Source organism: Anopheles marshallii (genome assembly GCF_943734725.1).
Source record: "Anopheles marshallii chromosome X unlocalized genomic scaffold, idAnoMarsDA_429_01 X_unloc_64, whole genome shotgun sequence".
NCBI classification, from domain to species: domain Eukaryota; kingdom Metazoa; phylum Arthropoda; class Insecta; order Diptera; family Culicidae; genus Anopheles; species Anopheles marshallii.
In genome coordinates this window covers 17,501-25,000 of record NW_026525914.1, presented here as the reverse complement: position 1 = coordinate 25,000, position 7,500 = coordinate 17,501, and the positions used below count along the sequence as shown (strand labels likewise).

The 7,500-nt window shown below is 44.8% G+C and overlaps 1 pseudogene; it reads right to left on the bottom strand.

The window, feature by feature from the left end:
- Nucleotides 1-7,047: 7,047 nt before the first annotated feature.
- The window catches only part of LOC128717551 (large subunit ribosomal RNA), a 5,980-nt pseudogene continuing 5,527 nt past the window's right edge, over nt 7,048-7,500 (bottom strand).

The window sequence follows — 7,500 nt, the reverse complement described above, 5'->3', positions numbered from 1 at the left end:
TCAATCGGCCGATTGGTTTAACTAATAAGTGCACCGGTCCTACCACCTTCAGAAGCAGCATTCCCGGCCTGTTGCATGTATTAGCTCTGGTTTTCATCAATCTTCCCCTGCTGTGTTATACTGAGCTTATGCGGTTTCTCGATTGTCGTGCAAAGTGTGTTATCACACATACCCAATATGCTCAACTCTCATGTTCGTTTGACGCACCAAACTTTATTAGTGATGCACCACACAACAGGTTTTAATATACGCGATCGTGTGTGTTTCAGTGTGAACTTGGTGCGCCAAGTCCATTTGTGATGCATCACTTAGCTAACCATCTTTCGGGACTGTTTAGGGTATGTGCTCCTCCACATCTATGCTTACTCGTACACATTCTCTGTCAATAGGTTTAAGATCGGGCATTCTACCATATCATTGCCTTAATGCTTTCAAATTCAGGCTACCAAGGTAACCTAATTGCGTTCGAAACTCAACTTGTGAGCTGTCGGCCCTAGAAGTTTTTTAGGCTGCTAGGACCTCTCTCTACATTTTGCCTTTGGACTTCTCGAAGCTCAACTTGTGAGCAGTTCCATGCACCACTACCCGTATCTCTTAGCTTAGTTCTAGCCATGTGCGTTCAAAGCTCAACGTTAAGCTGTGTTCTGCACCACAATCCTTATATAATAAGCTTATCTCTAAGCTTTTTTGCGTTCAATGCTCAACGTTAAGCTATCCCTTCGCTTAGAACCTCGCTCTACATTTTGCCTTTGGACTTCTCGAAGCTCAACTTGTGAGCAGTTCCATGCACCACTATAGGTATCTCTTAGCTTAGTTCTAGCCATTTGCGTTCAAAGCTCAACGTTAAGCTGTGTACTGCACCACAATCCTTATATCATAAGCTTATCTCTAAGCTCTTTTGCGTTCAATGCTCAACGTTAAGCTATCCCTTCGCTTAGAACCTCGCTCTATATTCAACTTTCAGATACCTCAAAGTTCAACTTATGTGGTCTGCTATCGAGCTTGAAGGGCTTCGTTCTCTGACAGAGGGGGGTTTTTGGGCCAAATTATGCAATATTAGTTTAACCTCCGTCGCAGAACCACATTTGACCAGGTCGAGAAAAAAATTTTTTCGTGACGACCTGGTCCCCCATAGTAGGGAATGAACATGACATCTTAACCATATTTGACCATTTTCAAATTTCTCGTCGCGGAATGATGACTTTACTAGTAAAATTTGTTCCGGGTAGGGACCTCCCATACAAAATTTTCATCGCTCCAAAAGTGATTTCGTTTCACTTTTCAACATTTACAAGGTCCATAAATCATGTTTTGAGACGATATGGAAAAAAAAATTTTTTGCCCGTCTCGACCAACTCGACCGATGGTGACCACAGCAGGGTGCTCCATACAAATTTTCCTTATGTGGAATTTTCAGTGTAAAATAAGGTTTCTCCAATCGATCGCGGGTTTCACTTTTCATCATTTGCTAGGTCTAACTATGATGTTTTGAGTGGTCCCGCAAAAATTTTTTCTCTTAGCCAGTCGACCCTTTCGTCCATGTCGGTGTGCTCTGCAGTAGGGTGCTCCATACAAATTTTCCTAATGTGGAATTTTTCAGTGTAAAATAAGGTTTCTCCAATCGATCGCGGGTTTCACTTTTCATCATTTGCTAGGTCTAACTATGATGTTTTGAGTGGTCCCGCAAAAATTTTTTCTCTTGGCCAGTCGACCCTTTCGTCCATGTCGGTGTGTTCTGCAGTAGGGTGCTCCATACAAATTTTCCTTATGTGGAATTTTTCAGTGTAAAATAAGGTTTCTCCAATCGATCGCGGGTTTCACTTTTCATCATTTGCTAGGTCTAACTATGATGTTTTGAGTGGTCCCGCAAAAATTTTTTCTTGGACCGGGCCTTCCTTCCCGGCCCTGTCGGTGTGCTCTGCAGTAGGGTGCTCCATACAAATTTTCCTTATGTGGAATTTTTCAGTGTAAAATAAGGTTTCTCCAATCGATCGCGGGTTTCACTTTTCATCATTTGCTAGGTCTAACTATGATGTTTTGAGTGGTCCCGCAAAAATTTTTTCTTGGACCGGGCCTTCCTTCCCGGCCCTGTCGGTGTGTTCTGCAGTAGGGTGCTCCATACAAATTTTCCTTATGTGGAATTTTTCAGTGTAAAATAAGGTTTCTCCAATCGATCGCGGGTTTCACTTTTCATCATTTGCTAGGTCTAACTATGATGTTTTGAGTGGTCCCGCAAAAATTTTTTCTTGGACCGGGCCTTCCTTCCCGGCCCTGTCGGTGTGCTCTGCAGTAGGGTGCTCCATACAAATTTTGCTTATGTGGAATTTTTCAGTGTAAAATAAGGTTTCTCCAATCGATCGCGGGTTTCACTTTTCATCATTTGCTAGGTCTAACTATGATGTTTTGAGTGGTCCCGCAAAAATTTTTTCTTGGACCGGGCCTTCCTTCCCGGCCCTGTCGGTGTGTTCTGCAGTAGGGTGCTCCATACAAATTTTCCTTATGTGGAATTTTTCAGTGTAAAATAAGGTTTCTCCAATCGATCGCGGGTTTCACTTTTCATCATTTGCTAGGTCTAACTATGATGTTTTGAGTGGTCCCGCAAAAATTTTTTCTTGGACCGGGCCTTCCTTCCCGGCCCTGTCGGTGTGTTCTGCAGTAGGGTGCTCCATACAAATTTTCCTTATGTGGAATTTTTCAGTGTAAAATAAGGTTTCTCCAATCGATCGCGGGTTTCACTTTTCATCATTTGCTAGGTCTAACTATGATGTTTTGAGTGGTCCCGCAAAAATTTTTTCTTGGACCGGGCCTTCCTTCCCGGCCCTGTCGGTGTGCTCTGCAGTAGGGTGCTCCATACAAATTTTGCTTATGTGGAATTTTTCAGTGTAAAATAAGGTTTCTCCAATCGATCGCGGGTTTCACTTTTCATCATTTGCTAGGTCTAACTATGATGTTTTGAGTGGTCCCGCAAAAATTTTTTCTTGGACCGGGCCTTCCTTCCCGGCCCTGTCGGTGTGTTCTGCAGTAGGGTGCTCCATACAAATTTTCCTTATGTGGAATTTTTCAGTGTAAAATAAGGTTTCTCCAATCGATCGCGGGTTTCACTTTTCATCATTTGCTAGGTCTAACTATGATGTTTTGAGTGGTCCCGCAAAAATTTTTTCTTGGACCGGGCCTTCCTTCCCGGCCCTGTCGGTGTGCTCTGCAGTAGGGTGCTCCATACAAATTTTCCTTATGTGGAATTTTTCAGTGTAAAATAAGGTTTCTCCAATCGATCGCGGGTTTCACTTTTCATCATTTGCTAGGTCTAACTATGATGTTTTGAGTGGTCCCGCAAAAATTTTTTCTTGGACCGGGCCTTCCTTCCCGGCCCTGTCGGTGTGCTCTGCAGTAGGGTGCTCCATACAAATTTTGCTTATGTGGAATTTTTCAGTGTAAAATAAGGTTTCTCCAATCGATCGCGGGTTTCACTTTTCATCATTTGCTAGGTCTAACTATGATGTTTTGAGTGGTCCCGCAAAAATTTTTTCTTGGACCGGGCCTTCCTTCCCGGCCCTGTCGGTGTGCTCTGCAGTAGGGTGCTCCATACAAATTTTCCTTATGTGGAATTTTTCAGTGTAAAATAAGGTTTCTCCAATCGATCGCGGGTTTCACTTTTCATCATTTGCTAGGTCTAACTATGATGTTTTGAGTGGTCCCGCAAAAATTTTTTCTTGGACCGGGCCTTCCTTCCCGGCCCTGTCGGTGTGTTCTGCAGTAGGGTGCTCCATACAAATTTTGCTTATGTGGAATTTTTCAGTGTAAAATAAGGTTTCTCCAATCGATCGCGGGTTTCACTTTTCATCATTTGCTAGGTCTAACTATGATGTTTTGAGTGGTCCCGCAAAAATTTTTTCTTGGACCGGGCCTTCCTTCCCGGCCCTGTCGGTGTGCTCTGCAGTAGGGTGCTCCATACAAATTTTCCTTATGTGGAATTTTTCAGTGTAAAATAAGGTTTCTCCAATCGATCGCGGGTTTCACTTTTCATCATTTGCTAGGTCTAACTATGATGTTTTGAGTGGTCCCGCAAAAATTTTTTCTTGGACCGGGCCTTCCTTCCCGGCCCTGTCGGTGTGCTCTGCAGTAGGGTGCTCCATACAAATTTTCCTTATGTGGAATTTTTCAGTGTAAAATAAGGTTTCTCCAATCGATCGCGGGTTTCACTTTTCATCATTTGCTAGGTCTAACTATGATGTTTTGAGTGGTCCCGCAAAAATTTTTTCTTGGACCGGGCCTTCCTTCCCGGCCCTGTCGGTGTGCTCTGCAGTAGGGTGCTCCATACAAATTTTCCTTATGTGGAATTTTTCAGTGTAAAATAAGGTTTCTCCAATCGATCGCGGGTTTCACTTTTCATCATTTGCTAGGTCTAACTATGATGTTTTGAGTGGTCCCGCAAAAATTTTTTCTCTTAGCCAGTCGACCCTTTCGTCCATGTCGGTGTGTTCTGCAGTAGGGTGCTCCAACCAAGTTTTTCTAATGAAAGTTTTTCGTGGTTTCGTGTAAGTTAAAAACTCCGGAACTTGGCTTATTTTCACCATAATTTCCACATAAGGTGACCAACTCAATAAACGTTTTGTGCGTATCCTATGGACAGTTTTTCGCGTTCAACTTGGTGAACTAGGGTTGTATTCCCGAAGGGTAAAAAAATCTGGACTTAGCCAAATTTTGAAATCTCCAACCAATCTTGGCCTGTTAGATTATCTTGGTTGGGTTGCTATGGGCTGGTACGGCCTACTTGATGGGCAATGTTTCAACTCTTGGAAGCTTTCGTGGTTGCTAAGCACTGTTCGTGGCCTTCTTGATAGAAATGGCTTATGGTGGCCATGGACTTAGCAAAATTTTGAATTCTCCAACCAATCTTGGCCTGTTAGAGTATATTGGTTGGGTTGCTATGGGCTGGTACGGCCTACTTGATAGGCAATGTTTCAACTCTTGGAAGCTTTCGTGGTTGCTAAGCACTGTCCATGGCCTTCTTGATAGAAATGGCTTATGGTGGCCATGGACTTAGCCAAATTTTGAATTCTCCAACCAATCTTGGCCTGTTAGATTATCTTGGTTGGGTTGCTATGGGCTGCTACGGCCTACTTGATAGGCAATGTTTCAACTCTTGGAAGCTTTCGTGGTTGTTTAGAACTGTCCATGGCCTTCTTGATAGAAATGGCTTATCGTGGCCATGGACTTAGCAACATTTTGAGATCCAATCTTGGCCTGTTAGATTATCTTGGTTGGGTTGCTATGGGCTGGTACGGCCTACTTGATAGGCAATGTTTCAACTCTTGGAAGCTTTCGTGGTTGCTAAGCACAGTTCGTGGCCTTCTTGATAGAAATGGCTTATGGTGGCCATGGACTTAGCAAAATTTTGAAATCTCCAACCAATCTTGGCCTGTTAGAGTATCTTGGTTGGGTTGCTATGGGCTGGTACGGCCTACTTGATAGGCAATGTTTCAACTCTTGGAAGCTCTCGTGGTTGCTAAGCACAGTTCGTGGCCTTCTTGATAGAAATGGCTTATGGTGGCCATGGACTTAGCCAAATTTTGAAATCTCCAACCAATCTTGGCCTGTTAGAGTATCTTGGTTGGGTTGCTATGGGCTGGTACGGCCTACTTGATAGGCAATGTTTCAACTCTTGGAAGCTTTCGTGGTTGCTAAGCACTGTTCGTGGCCTTCTTGATAGAAATGGCTTATCGTGGCCATGGACTTAGCAAAATTTTGAATTCTCCAACCAATCTTGGCCTGTTAGAGTATCTTGGTTGGTTTGCTATGGGCTGGTACGGCCTACTTGATAGGCAATGTTTCAACTCTTGGAAGCTTTCGTGGTTGCTAAGCACTGTCCATGGCCTTCTTGATAGAAATGGCTTATGGTGGCCATGGACTTAGCCAAATTTTGAAGTCTCCAACCAATCTTGGCCTGTTAGAGTATCTTGGTTGGGTTGCTATGGGCTGCTACGGCCTACTTGATAGGCAATGTTTCAACTCTTGGAAGCTTTCGTGGTTGCTAAGCACTGTTCGTGGCCTTCTTGATAGAAATGGCTTATGGTGGCCATGGACTTAGCAAAATTTTGAAATCTCCAACCAATCTTGGCCTGTTAGAGTATCTTGGTTGGGTTGCTATGGGCTGGTACGGCCTACTTGATAGGCAATGTTTCAACTCTTGGAAGCTCTCGTGGTTGCTAAGCACTGTTCGTGGCCTTCTTGATAGAAATGGCTTATGGTGGCCATGGACTTAGCAAAATTTTGAAATCTCCAACCAATCTTGGCCTGTTAGAGTATCTTGGTTGGGTTGCTATGGGCTGGTACGGCCTACTTGATAGGCAATGTTTCAACTCTTGGAAGCTCTCGTGGTTGCTAAGCACTGTTCGTGGCCTTCTTGATAGAAATGGCTTATGGTGGCCATGGACTTAGCAAAATTTTGAAATCTCCAACCAATCTTGGCCTGTTAGATTATCTTGGTTGGTTTGCTATGGGCTGCTACGGCCTACTTGATAGGCAATGTTTCAACTCTTGGAAGCTTTCGTGGTTGCTAAGCACTGTTCGTGGCCTTCTTGATAGAAATGGCTTATGGTGGCCATGGACTTAGCCAAATTTTGAAATCTCCAACCAATCTTGGCCTGTTAGATTATCTTGGTTGGTTTGCTATGGGCTGGTACGGCCTACTTGATAGGCAATGTTTCAACTCTTGGAAGCTTTCGTGGTTGCTTAGGATAAGAATCCCGACGAGAAAGGTTTCCCGGACTTATAAAAATAACCGATTAGCCCCAAGGACACATCTTCCTTGAAAGGCTAATCATGCACCACACACCACACCACCCATAGGCTTGCAAGCAGCACTCTTGTCGAGTGCAGCAAGCCTATGCTCACATCAACTACCGTACACGTACCACCATAGGCTTGCAAGCAGCACTCTTGTCGAGTGCAGCAAGCCTATGCTCATCAACTACCATACGTACCACCACAGCCTTGCAAGCAGCACTCTTGTCGAGTGCAGCAAGCCTATACTCCACGAACTAACCACTTCACCACCAAGCATGGGTCGCCTGAGAGGATCGATGCGAACGCATCTCTACAACTCGCAGCTCCCAGCCTGTAGTCCCGTCGTTTGCGGGCGGTCGAAGGTGTCGAAACTAGTTGTATCCACGGTCGACGGGAGCACAGCCACCAGGGTTCCCTGTGATAAGGTACTTCCACGTGCAGCGTACACCCGCCCGTTGCGGCTCAGTCTAGTGCTATAGCGGGGATGAGACGGCAGTGTGCACGGGGCAGCACCGACGGATCTCAGAGGGTTGTTAAGCCCGCTAGCTTCCGATCACCTAATGGGTTTATGATGCGCTATCAGCTCGGATTGGATACGACCTTAGAGGCGTTCAGGCATAATCCAGCGGACGTAGCGTCATACCAAAGTCCGGTCGAACTAGTATTGAGCCAGTGGTCCGTACCTGTGGTTCCTCTCGTACTGCACAGGAATTC